This window comes from Heptranchias perlo, unplaced genomic scaffold (assembly GCF_035084215.1).
Source record: "Heptranchias perlo isolate sHepPer1 unplaced genomic scaffold, sHepPer1.hap1 HAP1_SCAFFOLD_603, whole genome shotgun sequence".
NCBI lineage: Eukaryota > Metazoa > Chordata > Chondrichthyes > Hexanchiformes > Hexanchidae > Heptranchias > Heptranchias perlo.
In genome coordinates, this window is record NW_027139627.1 from 34442 (window position 1) to 51048 (window position 16607).

Sequence of the window (16607 nt, forward strand, 5' to 3'; positions counted from 1 at the left end):
TGCTTGCGGGAGTGATGTAATCGATCCATGTGTGCTTGTGGGGGTGATGTAATCACTTCACGTGTGCTTGCGGGTGATGTAATCACTTCACGTGTGTTTGGGGCGGTGATGTAATCGCTCCACGTGTGCTTGCGGGTGATGTAATCACTTCACGTGTGCTTGCGGGTGATATAATCACTTCACGTGTGTTTGCGGGTGATGTAATCAGTTCACGTGTGCTTGCAGGTGACGTCATCGCTTCATGTGTGCTTGCAGGTGTGATGTAATCCCTTCACGTGTGCGTGCGGGTGATGTAATCGATCCACGTGTGCTTGCGGGTGACGTCATCGCTTCACGTGTGCCTGCGGGTGACGTCATCGCTTCACGTGTGCTAGCGGGTGACATCATCGCTTCACGTGTGCTTGCGGGTGACGTCATCGCTTCAAGTGCGCTGGGGGGGGCGGTGATGTCATCACATTAAGTGGGGTTCAAACAAGCAGCCTTCCGATTGGCTCGAGCGCTCCAATATTTTAAATAAATATAATTTAATTTTTTTAAACATCAGGTTTTACTCAAACTCCAGTGGGAATAAAAAAAAAATTAAAGGGGTGACAAATCAAAATAAAAGTTTGGAGGATTTATTTAAATCCCTTTTCCTTTAAAAGGGGGCGGGGTTAAGAACCAAATGGCTCAAGGCGGAAGTGAAGGGGAGGGGATCAAGGCGGAAGTGAAGGGGAGGTATCAAGGCGGAAGTGAAGGGGAGGGGATCAAGGCGGAAGTGAAAGGTTTTGGCATCACGTGACGGCAAACGGTTTGTTTTTTTAATATAAAAAGCCAACAGAAACATTTTTAAATTGATGATCAATGGATTGAAACCCCTGGGGGAAAATTTAAATCAAAAAACAAAAGCAAGAATTAAACATTTCTCTTTGGGGGAAGTGAGGGGTGAAAGGTCACCAGCCTAGAGACGGTTGTCAGGGCAAAGAGGGGACTGAAGAGGAGAGAGGAGGTGAGATATACACAGTCTGAACATAATATATACACAGGGAGAGAGAGGAGGTGAGATATACACAGTCTGTACATAATATATACACAGGGAGAGAGAGAGGAGGTGAGATATACAGACTCTGTACATGATATATACACAGGGAGAGAGAGGAGGTGGGATATACACAGTCTGTACATAATATATACACAGGGAGAGAGAGGAGGTGAGATATACACAGTCTGTACATAATATATACACAGGGAGAGAGAGGAGGTGAGATATACACAGTCTGTACATAATATATACAGAGAGAGAGAGAGGAGGTGGGATATACACAGTCTGTACATAATATATACACAGGGAGAGAGAGGAGGTGGGATATACACAGTCTGTACATAATATATACACAGGGAGAGAGAGGAGGTGGGATATACACACTCTGTACATAATATATACAGAGAGAGAGAGAGAGAGGAGGTGGGATATACACACTCTGTACATAATATACAGAGAGAGAGAGGAGATGGGATATACACAGTCTGTACATAATATATACACAGGGAGAGAGAGAGGAGGTGGGATATACACACTCTGTACATAATATATACAGAGAGAGAGAGGAGGTGGGATATACACACACTGCATCATATATACAGAGAGAGAGAGAGAGAGGAGGTGAGATATACACACTCTGTACATAATATATACAGAGAGAGAGAGGAGGTGGGATATACACACTCTGTACATCATATATACACAGGGAGAGAGAGGAGGTGGGATATACACACTCTGTACATAATATATACACAGGGAGAGAGAGAGGAGGTGGGATATACACACTCTGTACATAATATATACACAGGGAGAGAGAGGAGGTGGGATATACACACTCTGTACATAATATATACACAGGGAGAGAGAGGAGGTGGGATATACACACTCTGTACATAATATATACAGAGAGAGAGAGGAGGTGAGATATACACACTCTGTACATAATATATACAGAGAGAGAGAGGAGGTGAGATATACACACTCTGTACATAAAATATACAGAGAGAGAGGGAGGAGGTGGGATATACACACTCTGTACATAATATATACAGAGAGAGAGAGAGAGGAGGTGAGATATACACACTCTGTACATAATATAGACAGAGAGAGAGAGGAGGTGGGATATACACACTGTGTACAGAATATATGCAGAGAGAGAGAGGAGGTGAGATATACACAGTCTGTACATATTATATACAGAGAGTGAGAGGAGGTGGGATATACACAGTCTGTACATAATATATACAGAGAGAGAGGAGGTGGGATATACACAGTCTGTACATAATATATACAGAGAGAGAGAGAGAGGAGGTGAGATATACACACTCTGTACATAATATATACAGAGAGAGAGAGAGGAGGTGAGATATACACACTCTGTACATAATATATGCAGAGAGAGAGAGAGGAGGTGAGATATACACAGTCTGTACATAATATATACAGAGAGTGAGAGGAGGTGGGATATACACAGTCTGTACATAATATATACAGAGAGAGAGAGGAGGTGGGATATACACAGTCTGCACTTAATATATACAGAGAGAGAGAGAGAGAGAGGAGGTGAGATATACACACTCTGTACATAATATATACAGAGAGAGAGAGAGGAGGTGAGATATACACACTCTGTACATAATATATAAAGAGAGAGAGAGAGGAGGTGAGATATACACACTCTGTACATAATATATACAGAGAGAGAGAGAGAGGAGGTGAGATATACACACTCTGTACATAATATATGCAGAGAGAGAGAGAGGAGGTGGGAGATACACACTCTGTACATAATATATACAGAGAGAGAGAGAGGAGGTGGGATATACACACTCTGTACATAATACACACAGAGAGAGAGAGGAGGTGAGATATACACAGTCTGTATATAATATATAGAGAGAGAGAGGAGGTGGGATATACACAGTCTGTACATAATATATGCAGAGAGAGAGAGGAGGTGGGATATACACACTCTGTACATAATATATACACAGAGAGAGAGAGGAGGTGGGATATACACACTCTGTACATAATATATACAGAGAGAGAGGAGGTGGGATATACACAGTCTGTACATAATATATACAGAGAGAGAGGAGGTGGGATATACACAGTCTGTACATAATATATACAGAGAGAGAGAGAGAGGAGGTGAGATATACACACTCTGTACATAATATATGCAGAGAGAGAGAGAGGAGGTGAGATATACACACTCTGTACATAATATATACAGAGAGAGAGAGAGGAGGTGAGATATACTCACTCTGTACATAATATATACACAGGGAGAGAGAGGAGGTGGGATATACACACTCTGTACATAATATATACAGAGAGAGAGAGAGGAGGTGGGATATACACACACTGTACATAATATATACAGAGAGAGAGAGAGGAGGTGAGATATACACACTCTGTACATAATATATACAGAGAGAGAGGAGGTGGGATCTGCACATTCTGTACATAATATATACACAGGGAGAGAGAGGAGGTGGGATATACACACTCTGTACATAATATACAGAGAGAGAGATAGAGAGAGGAGGTGAGATATACACACTCTGTACATAATATATACAGAGAGAGAGGAGGTGAGATATACACACTCTGTACATAATATATACAGAGAGAGAGAGAGGAGGTGGGATATACACACTCTGTACATAATATATACAGAGAGAGAGAGAGGAGGTGGGATATACACACATTCTGTACATAATATATACACAGGGAGAGAGAGGAGGTGAGATATACACATTCTGTACATAATATATACACAGGGAGAGAGAGGAGGTGGCATATTCACATTCTGTACATAATATATACACAGGGAGAGAGAGGAGGTGGGATATACACATTCTGTACATAATATACAGAGAGAGAGAGAGGAGGTGAGATATACACACTCTGTACATAATATATACACAGGGAGAGAGAGGAGGTGGGATATACACATTCTGTACATAATATATACACAGGGAGAGAGAGGAGGTGGGATATACACACTCTGTACATAATATATACAGAGAGAGAGAGAGGAGGTGAGATGTACACACTCTGTACATAATATATACAGAGAGAGAGGAGGTGGGATATCCACATTCTGTACATAATATATACACAGGGAGAGAGAGGAGGTGGGATATACACATTCTGTACATAATATACAGAGAGAGAGAGAGAGAGGAGGTGAGATATACACACTCTGTACATAATATACAGAGAGAGAGAGGAGATGGGATATACACAGTCTGTACATAATATATACACAGGGAGAGAGAGAGGAGGTGGGATATACACACTCTGTACATAATATATACAGAGAGAGAGAGGAGGTGGGATATACACACACTGCATCATATATACAGAGAGAGAGAGAGAGAGGAGGTGAGATATACACACTCTGTACATAATATATACAGAGAGAGAGAGGAGGTGGGATATACACACTCTGTACATCATATATACACAGGGAGAGAGAGGAGGTGGGATATACACACTCTGTACATAATATATACACAGGGAGAGAGAGAGGAGGTGGGATATACACACTCTGTACATAATATATACACAGGGAGAGAGAGGAGGTGGGATATACACACTCTGTACATAATATATACACAGGGAGAGAGAGGAGGTGGGATATACACACTCTGTACATAATATATACAGAGAGAGAGAGGAGGTGAGATATACACACTCTGTACATAATATATACAGAGAGAGAGAGGAGGTGAGATATACACACTCTGTACATAAAATATACAGAGAGAGAGGGAGGAGGTGGGATATACACACTCTGTACATAATATATACAGAGAGAGAGAGAGAGGAGGTGAGATATACACACTCTGTACATAATATAGACAGAGAGAGAGAGGAGGTGGGATATACACACTGTGTACATAATATATGCAGAGAGAGAGAGAGGAGGTGAGATATACACAGTCTGTACATATTATATACAGAGAGTGAGAGGAGGTGGGATATACACAGTCTGTACATAATATATACAGAGAGAGAGGAGGTGGGATATACACAGTCTGTACATAATATATACAGAGAGAGAGAGAGAGGAGGTGAGATATACACACTCTGTACATAATATATACAGAGAGAGAGAGAGGAGGTGAGATATACACACTCTGTACATAATATATGCAGAGAGAGAGAGAGGAGGTGAGATATACACAGTCTGTACATAATATATACAGAGAGTGAGAGGAGGTGGGATATACACAGTCTGTACATAATATATACAGAGAGAGAGAGGAGGTGGGATATACACAGTCTGCACTTAATATATACAGAGAGAGAGAGAGAGGAGGTGAGATATACACACTCTGTACATAATATATACAGAGAGAGAGACAGGAGGTGAGATATACACACTCTGTACATAATATATACAGAGAGAGAGAGAGGAGGTGGGATATACACACTCTGTACATAATATATACAGAGAGAGAGAGAGGAGGTGAGATATACACAGTCTGTACATAATATATAAAGAGAGAGAGAGAGAGAGAGGAGGTGAGATATACACACTCTGTACATAATATATACAGAGAGAGAGAGAGAGGAGGTGAGATATACACACTCTGTACATAATATATGCAGAGAGAGAGAGAGGAGGTGGGATATACACACTCTGTACATAATATATAAAGAGAGAGAGAGAGAGAGAGGAGGTGAGATATACACACTCTGTACATAATATATAAAGAGAGAGAGAGAGAGAGAGGAGGTGAGATATACACACTCTGTACATAATATATACAGAGAGAGAGAGAGGAGGTGAGATATACACACTCTGTACATAATATATAAAGAGAGAGAGAGAGAGAGAGGAGGTGAGATATACACACTCTGTACATAATATATACAGAGAGAGAGAGAGAGGAGGTGAGATATACACACTCTGTACATAATATATGCAGAGAGAGAGAGAGGAGGTGGGATATACACACTCTGTACATAATATATACAGAGAGAGAGAGAGGAGGTGGGATATACACACTCTGTACATAATATACACAGAGAGAGAGAGGAGGTGAGATATACACAGTCTGTATATAATATATAGAGAGAGAGAGGAGGTGGGATATACACAGTCTGTACATAATATATGCAGAGAGAGAGAGGAGGTGGGATATACACACTCTGTACATAATATATAGAGAGAGAGAGGAGGTGGGATATACACACTCTGTACATAATATATACACAGAGAGAGAGAGGAGGTGGGATATACACACTCTGTACATAATATATACAGAGAGAGAGGAGGTGGGATATACACAGTCTGTACATAATATATACAGAGAGAGAGGAGGTGGGATATACACAGTCTGTACATAATATATACAGAGAGAGAGAGAGAGAGGAGGTGAGATATACACACTCTGTACATAATATATGCAGAGAGAGAGAGAGGAGGTGAGATATACACACTCTGTACATAATATATACAGAGAGAGAGAGAGGAGGTGAGATATACACACTCTGTACATAATATATGCAGAGAGAGAGAGAGGAGGTGAGATATACACACTCTGTACATAATATATACAGAGAGAGAGAGAGGAGGTGAGATATACACACTCTGTACATAATATATACACAGCGAGAGAGAGGAGGTGGGATATACACACTCTGTACATAATATATACAGAGAGAGAGAGAGGAGGTGGGATATACACACACTGTACATAATATATACAGAGAGAGAGAGAGGAGGTGAGATATACACACTCTGTACATAATATATACAGAGAGAGAGGAGGTGGGATATGCACATTCTGTACATAATATATACACAGGGAGAGAGAGGAGGTGGGATATACACACTCTGTACATAATATACAGAGAGAGAGATAGAGAGAGGAGGTGAGATATACACACTCTGTACATAATATATACAGAGAGAGAGGAGGTGAGATATACACACTCTGTACATAATATATACAGAGAGAGAGAGAGGAGGTGGGATATACACACTCTGTACATAATATATACAGAGAGAGAGAGAGGAGGTGGGATATACACACATTCTGTACATAATATATACACAGGGAGAGAGAGGAGGTGAGATATACACATTCTGTACATAATATATACACAGGGAGAGAGAGGAGGTGGCATATTCACATTCTGTACATAATATATACACAGGGAGAGAGAGGAGGTGGGATATACACATTCTGTACATAATATACAGAGAGAGAGAGAGGAGGTGAGATATACACACTCTGTACATAATATATACACAGGGAGAGAGAGGAGGTGGGATATACACATTCTGTACATAATATATACACAGGGAGAGAGAGGAGGTGGGATATACACACTCTGTACATAATATATACAGAGAGAGAGAGAGGAGGTGAGATGTACACACTCTGTACATAATATATACAGAGAGAGAGGAGGTGGGATATCCACATTCTGTACATAATATATACACAGGGAGAGAGAGGAGGTGGGATATACACATTCTGTACATAATATACAGAGAGAGAGAGAGAGAGGAGGTGAGATATACACACTCTGTACATAATATATACAGAGAGAGAGGAGGTGGGATATACACATTCTGTACATAATATATACACAGGGAGAGAGAGGAGGTGGGATATACACATTCGGTCCATCATATACAGAGAGAGAGAGAGGAGGTGAGATATACACACTCTGTACATAATATATACACAGGGAGAGAGAGGAGGTGGGATATACACATTCTGTACATAATATATACACAGGGAGAGAGAGGAGGTGGGATATACACACTCTGTACATAATATATGCAGAGAGAGAGAGAGGAGGTGAGATATACACACTCTGTACATAATATATACAGAGAGAGAGGAGGTGGGATATACACATTCTGGACATAATATATACACAGGGAGAGAGAGGAGGTGGGATATACACATTCTGTACATAATATACAGAGAGAGAGAGGAGGTGGGATATGCACACTCTGTACATAATATATTCAGAGAGAGAGAGGATGTGAGATATGCACACTCTGCACATAATATATACAGAGAGAGAGAGAGAGGAGGTGGGATATACACATTCTGTACATAATATTCAGAGAGAGAGAGAGGAGGTGAGATATACACAGTCTGTACATAATATATTCAGAGAGAGAGAGGATGTGAGATATACACACTCTGTACATAATATATACAGAGAGAGAGAGAGAGAGGAGGTGGGATATACACACTCTGTACATAATATACAGAGAGAGAGAGAGAGAGAGGAGGTGAGATATACACACTCTGCACATAATATATACAGAGAGAGAGAGGAGGTGGGATATACACATTCTGTACATAATATACAGAGAGAGAGAGTGGAGGTGGGATATACACACTCTGTACATAATATACAGGGAGAGAGAGGAGGTGGGATATACACACTCTGGACATAATATATACAGAGAGAGAGAGGAGGTGGGATATACATAGTCTGTACATAATATACAGAGAGAGAGAGAGAGGAGGTGGGATATGCACACTCTGTACATAATATATACAGAGAGAGAGAGGAGGTGGGATATACACATTCTGTACATAATATATACACAGGGAGAGAGAGAGGAGGTGGGATATACACATTCTGTACATAATATACAGAGAGAGAGAGAGGAGGTGAGATATACACAGTCTGTACATAATATATTCAGAGAGAGAGAGGATGTGAGATATACACACTCTGTACATAATATATACAGAGAGAGAGAGAGAGGAGGTGGGATATACACACTCTGTACATAATATACAGAGAGAGAGAGAGAGAGGAGGTGAGATATACACACTCTGTACATAATATATACAGAGAGAGAGAGGAGGTGGGATATACACATTCTGTACATAATATACAGAGAGAGAGAGAGGAGGTGGGATATACACACTCTGTACATAATATACAGGGAGAGAGAGGAGGTGGGATACACACACTCTGTATATAATATATACAGAGAGAGAGAGGAGGTGGGATATACATAGTCTGTACATAATATGCACAGAGAGAGAGAGAGGAGGTGGGATATACACACTCTGTACATAATATACAGAGAGAGAGAGGAGGTGGGATATACACACTCTGTACATAATATACACACAGGGAGAGAGAGGAGGTGGGATATACACACTCTGTACATAAAATATACACAGGGAGAGAGAGGAGGTGAGATATACACAGTCTGTACATAATATATACACAGGGAGAGAGAGGAGGTGGGATATGCACAGTCTGTACATAATATATACAGGGAGAGAGAGGAGGTGGGATATACACAGTCTCTACATATATACACAAAGAGAGTGAGAGGAGGTGGGATATACACAGTCTGTACATAATATATACACAGGGAGAGAGAGGAGGTGAGATATACACACTCTGTACATAATATATACAGAGAGAGAGGAGGTGGGATATACACACTCTGTACATAAAATATACAGAGAGAGAGAGGAGGTGAGATATACACACTCTGTACATAATATATACAGGGAGAGAGAGGAGGTGGGATATACACAGTCTGTACATAATATACACACAGGGAGAGAGAGAGGAGGTGGGATATACACACTCTGTACATAATATATACACAGGGAGAGAGAGGAGGTGGGATATACACAGTCTGTACATAATATATACACAGGGAGAGAGAGAGGAGGTGGGATATACACACTCTGTACATAATATATACACAGAGAGAGAGAGGAGGTGGGATATACACAGTCTGTACATAATATATACAGAGAGAGAGAGAGGAGGTGGGATATACACAGTCTGTACATGATATATACACGGGGAGAGAGAGAGGAGGTGGGATATACACACTCTGTCCATAATATATACACAGGGAGAGAGAGGAGGTGGGATGTGCACACTCTGTACATAATATACACAGAGAGAGAGAGAGGAGGTGGGATATACACACTCTGTACATAATATACACAGAGAGAGAGAGGAGGTGGGATGTGCACACTCTGTACATTATATATACACAGGGAGAGAGAGGAGGTGAGAAAGACACACTCTGTCCATAACATACACAGAGAGAGAGAGAGAGAGGAGGTGAGATATGCACACTCTGTACATAATATATACACAGGGAGAGAGAGGAGGTGAGATATACACACTCTGTACATAATATATACAGAGAGAGAGGAGGTGGGATGTACACACTCTGTACATAAAATATACAGAGAGAGAGTGAGAGGAGGTGAGATATACACACTCTGTACATAATATACACAGAGAGAGAGAGAGAGGAGGTGGGATGTACACACTCTGTACATAATATATACACAGGGAGAGAGAGGAGGTGAGATATACACACTCTGTACATAATATATACAAAGGGAGAGAGAGGAGGTGGGATATACACATTCTGCACATAATATATCCAGGGAGAGAGAGGAGGTGGGATATACATAGTCTGTACATAATATACACAGAGAGAGAGAGAGGAGGTGGGATATACACACTCTGTACATAATATACAGAGAGAGAGGAGGTGGGATATACACACTCTGTACATAATATATACACAGGGAGAGAGAGGAGGTGGGATATACACACTCTGGACATAATATATACAGGGAGAGAGAGGAGGTGGGATATACACAGTCTCTACATATATACACAAAGAGAGTGAGAGGAGGTGGGAGAAACACAGTCTGTACATAATATATACACAGGGAGAGAGGGGAGGTGAGATATACACACTCTGTACATAATATATACAGAGAGAGAGGAGGTGGGATATACACATTCTGTACATAAAATATACAGAGAGAGAGAGAGAGGAGGTGAGATATACACAGTCTGTACATAATATATACACAGGGAGAGAGAGAGGAGGTGGTATATACACACTCTGTACATAATATATACACAGGGAGAGAGAGGAGGTGGGATGTGCACACTCTGTACATAATATACACAGAGAGAGAGAGAGGAGGTGGGATATACACACTCTGTACATAATATACACAGAGAGAGAGAGAGAGAGGAGGTGGGATGTACACACTCTGTACATAATATATACACAGGGAGAGAGCGGAGGTGAGATATACACACTCTGTACATAACATACACAGAGAGAGAGAGGAGGTGGGATATACACACTCTGTACATAATATATACACAGGGAGAGTGAGGAGGTGGGATATACACAGTCTGCACATAATATATACACAGGGAGAGAGAGAGAGAGGAGGTGGGATATACACACTCTGTACATAAAATATATACAGGGAGAGAGAGGAGGTGGGATATACACACTCTGGACATAATATATACAGGGAGAGAGAGGAGGTGGGATATACACAGTCTCTACATAATATATACAGAGAGAGAGGAGGTGGGATATACACACTCTGTACATAAAATATACAGAGAGAGAGAGGAGGTGAGATATACGCACTCTGTACATAATATATACAGGGAGAGAGAGGAGGTGGGATATACACAGTCTGTACATAATATATACACAGGGAGAGAGAGAGGAGGTGGGATATACACACTCTGCACATAATATATACACAGGGAGAGAGAGGAGGTGGGATATACACAGTCTGTACATAATATATACAGAGAGAGAGAGAGGAGGTGGGAGAGACACACTCTACATAATATACACACAGAGAGAGAGAGAGGAGGTGGGATGTACACACTCTGTACATAATATATACACAGGGAGAGAGCGGAGGTGAGATATACACACTCTGTACATCACATACACAGAGAGAGAGAGGAGGTGGGATATACACACTCTGTACATAATATATACACAGGGAGAGTGAGGAGGTGGGATATACACAGTCTGCACATAATATATACACAGGGAGAGAGAGAGAGCAGGTGGGATATACACACTCTGTACATAAAATATACACAGGGAGAGAGAGGAGGTGGGATATACACAGTCTGTACATAATATATACAGGGAGAGAGAGGAGGTGGGATATACACACTCTGGACATAATATATACAGGGAGAGAGAGGAGGTGGGATATACACAGTCTCTACATATACACACAAAGAGAGTGAGAGGAGGTGGGAAAAACACAGTCTGTACATAATATATACACAGGGAGAGAGAGGAGGTGAGATATACACACTCTGTACATAATATATACAGAGAGAGAGGAGGTGGGATATACACACTCTGTACATAAAATATACAGAGAGAGAGAGAGAGGAGGTGAGATATACACACTCTGTACATAATATATACAGGGAGAGAGAGGAGGTGGGATATACACAGTCTGTACATAATATATACACAGGGAGAGAGAGAGGAGGTGGGATATACACACTCTGTACATAATATATACACAGAGAGAGAGAGGAGGTGGGATATACACAGTCTGTACATAATATATACAGAGAGAGAGAGAGGAGGTGGGATATACACAGTCTGTACATAATATATACACAGGGAGAGAGAGAGGAGGTGGGATATACACACTCTGTACATCATATATACACAGGGAGAGAGAGGAGGTGGGATGTGCACACTCTGTACATAATATAAACAGAGAGAGAGAGAGAGGAGGTGGGATGTACACACTCTGTACATAATATATACACAGGGAGAGAGCGGAGGTGAGATATACACACTCTGTACATAACATACACAGAGAGAGAGAGGAGGTGGGATATACACACTCTGTACATAATATATACACAGGGAGAGTGAGGAGGTGGGATATACACAGTCTGCACATAATATATACACAGGGAGAGAGAGAGAGGAGGTGGGATATACACACTCTGTACATAAAATATACAGAGAGAGAGAGAGAGGAGGTGAGATATACACACTCTACATAATATATACACAGGGAGAGAGAGGAGGTGAGATATACACACTCTGCACATAAAATATACAGAGAGAGAGTGAGAGGAGGTGAGATATACACAGTCTGTACATAATATATACAGAGAGAGAGAGAGAGGAGGTGAGATATACACACTCTGTACATAATATATACAGGGAGAGAGAGGAGGTGGGATATACACAGTCTGTACATAATATATACACAGGGAGAGAGAGGAGGTGGGATATGCACAGTCTGTACATAATATATACAGGGAGAGAGAGGAGGTGGGATATACACACTCTGGACATAATATATACAGGGAGAGAGAGGAGGTGGGATATACACAGTCTCTACATATATACACAAAGAGAGTGAGAGGAGGTGGGATATACACAGTCTGTACATAATATATACACAGGGAGAGAGAGGAGGTGAGATATACACACTCTGTACATAATATATACAGAGAGAGAGGAGGTGGGATATACACACTCTGTACATAAAATATACAGAGAGAGAGAGGAGGTGAGATATACACACTCTGTACATAATATATACAGGGAGAGAGAGGAGGTGGGATATACACAGTCTGTACATAATATACACACAGGGAGAGAGAGAGGAGGTGGGATATACACACTCTGTACATAATATATACACAGGGAGAGAGAGGAGGTGGGATATACACAGTCTGTACATAATATATACACAGGGAGAGAGAGAGGAGGTGGGATATACACACTCTGTACATAATATATACACAGAGAGAGAGAGGAGGTGGGATATACACAGTCTGTACATAATATATACAGAGAGAGAGAGAGGAGGTGGGATATACACAGTCTGTACATGATATATACACGGGGAGAGAGAGAGGAGGTGGGATATACACACTCTGTCCATAATATATACACAGGGAGAGAGAGGAGGTGGGATGTGCACACTCTGTACATAATATACACAGAGAGAGAGAGAGGAGGTGGGATATACACACTCTGTACATAATATACACAGAGAGAGAGAGGAGGTGGGATGTGCACACTCTGTACATTATATATACACAGGGAGAGAGAGGAGGTGAGAAAGACACACTCTGTCCATAACATACACAGAGAGAGAGAGAGAGAGGAGGTGAGATATGCACACTCTGTACATAATATATACACAGGGAGAGAGAGGAGGTGAGATATACACACTCTGTACATAATATATACAGAGAGAGAGGAGGTGGGATGTACACACTCTGTACATAAAATATACAGAGAGAGAGTGAGAGGAGGTGAGATATACACACTCTGTACATAATATACACAGAGAGAGAGAGAGAGGAGGTGGGATGTACACACTCTGTACATAATATATACACAGGGAGAGAGAGGAGGTGAGATATACACACTCTGTACATAATATATACAAAGGGAGAGAGAGGAGGTGGGATATACACATTCTGCACATAATATATCCAGGGAGAGAGAGGAGGTGGGATATACATAGTCTGTACATAATATACACAGAGAGAGAGAGAGGAGGTGGGATATACACACTCTGTACATAATATACAGAGAGAGAGGAGGTGGGATATACACACTCTGTACATAATATATACACAGGGAGAGAGAGGAGGTGGGATATACACACTCTGGACATAATATATACAGGGAGAGAGAGGAGGTGGGATATACACAGTCTCTACATATATACACAAAGAGAGTGAGAGGAGGTGGGATATACACAGTCTGTACATAATATATACACAGGGAGAGAGGGGAGGTGAGATATACACACTCTGTACATAATATATACAGAGAGAGAGGAGGTGGGATATACACACTCTGTACATAAAATATACAGAGAGAGAGAGAGAGGAGGTGAGATATACACAGTCTGTACATAATATATACACAGGGAGAGAGAGAGGAGGTGGTATATACACACTCTGTACATAATATATACACAGGGAGAGAGAGGAGGTGGGATGTGCACACTCTGTACATAATATACACAGAGAGAGAGAGAGGAGGTGGGATATACACACTCTGTACATAATATACACAGAGAGAGAGAGAGAGGAGGTGGGATGTACACACTCTGTACATAATATATACACAGGGAGAGAGCGGAGGTGAGATATACACACTCTGTACATAACATACACAGAGAGAGAGAGGAGGTGGGATATACACACTCTGTACATAATATATACACAGGGAGAGTGAGGAGGTGGGATATACACAGTCTGCACATAATATATACACAGGGAGAGAGAGAGAGGAGGTGGGATATACACACTCTGTACATAAAATATATACAGGGAGAGAGAGGAGGTGGGATATACACACTCTGGACATAATATATACAGGGAGAGAGAGGAGGTGGGATATACACAGTCTGTACATAATATACACAGAGAGAGAGAGAGGAGGTGGGATATACACACTCTGTACATAATATACAGAGAGAGAGGAGGTGGGATATACACACTCTGTACATAATATATACACAGGGAGAGAGAGGAGGTGGGATATACACACTCTGGACATAATATATACAGGGAGAGAGAGGAGGTGGGATATACACAGTCTCTACATATATACACAAAGAGAGTGAGAGGAGGTGGGAGAAACACAGTCTGTACATAATATATACACAGGGAGAGAGGGGAGGTGAGATATACACACTCTGTACATAATATATACAGAGAGAGAGGAGGTGGGATATACACACTCTGTACATAAAATATACAGAGAGAGAGAGAGAGGAGGTGAGATATACACAGTCTGTACATAATATATACACAGGGAGAGAGAGAGGAGGTGGTATATACACACTCTGTACATAATATATACACAGGGAGAGAGAGGAGGTGGGATGTGCACACTCTGTACATAATATACACAGAGAGAGAGAGAGGAGGTGGGATATACACACTCTGTACATAATATACACAGAGAGAGAGAGAGAGGAGGTGGGATGTACACACTCTGTACATAATATATACACAGGGAGAGTGAGGAGGTGGGATATACACAGTCTGCACATAATATATACACAGGGAGAGAGAGAGAGGAGGTGGGATATACACACTCTGTACATAAAATATATACAGGGAGAGAGAGGAGGTGGGATATACACACTCTGGACATAATATATACAGGGAGAGAGAGGAGGTGGGATATACACAGTCTCTACATAATATATACAGAGAGAGAGGAGGTGGGATATACACACTCTGTACATAAAATATACAGAGAGAGAGAGGAGGTGAGATATACGCACTCTGTACATAATATATACAGGGAGAGAGAGGAGGTGGGATATACACAGTCTGTACATAATATATACACAGGGAGAGAGAGAGGAGGTGGGATGTACACACTCTGTACATAATATATACACAGGGAGAGAGCGGAGGTGAGATATACACACTCTGTACATCACATACACAGAGAGAGAGAGAGGAGGTGGGATATACACACTCTGTACATAATATATACACAGGGAGAGTGAGGAGGTGGGATATACACAGTCTGCACATAATATATACACAGGGAGAGAGAGAGAGCAGGTGGGATATACACACTCTGTACATAAAATATACACAGGGAGAGAGAGGAGGTGGGATATACACAGTCTGTACATAATATATACAGGGAGAGAGAGGAGGTGGGATATACACACTCTGGACATAATATATACAGGGAGAGAGAGGAGGTGGGATATACACAGTC

At 41.3% G+C, this 16607-nt stretch overlaps 1 protein-coding gene across 1 annotated transcript in view; it reads left to right on the forward strand.

The window, feature by feature from the left end:
- Positions 1 to 924: 924 nt before the first annotated feature.
- Positions 925 to 16607, forward strand: part of LOC137317199 (polyribonucleotide 5'-hydroxyl-kinase Clp1-like) — a 95752-nt gene continuing 80069 nt past the window's right edge. Inside the window, 1 exon segment of the mRNA XM_067980734.1 lies at positions 925 to 988. The gene's annotated coding sequence lies outside the window, so the exon portion shown is untranslated.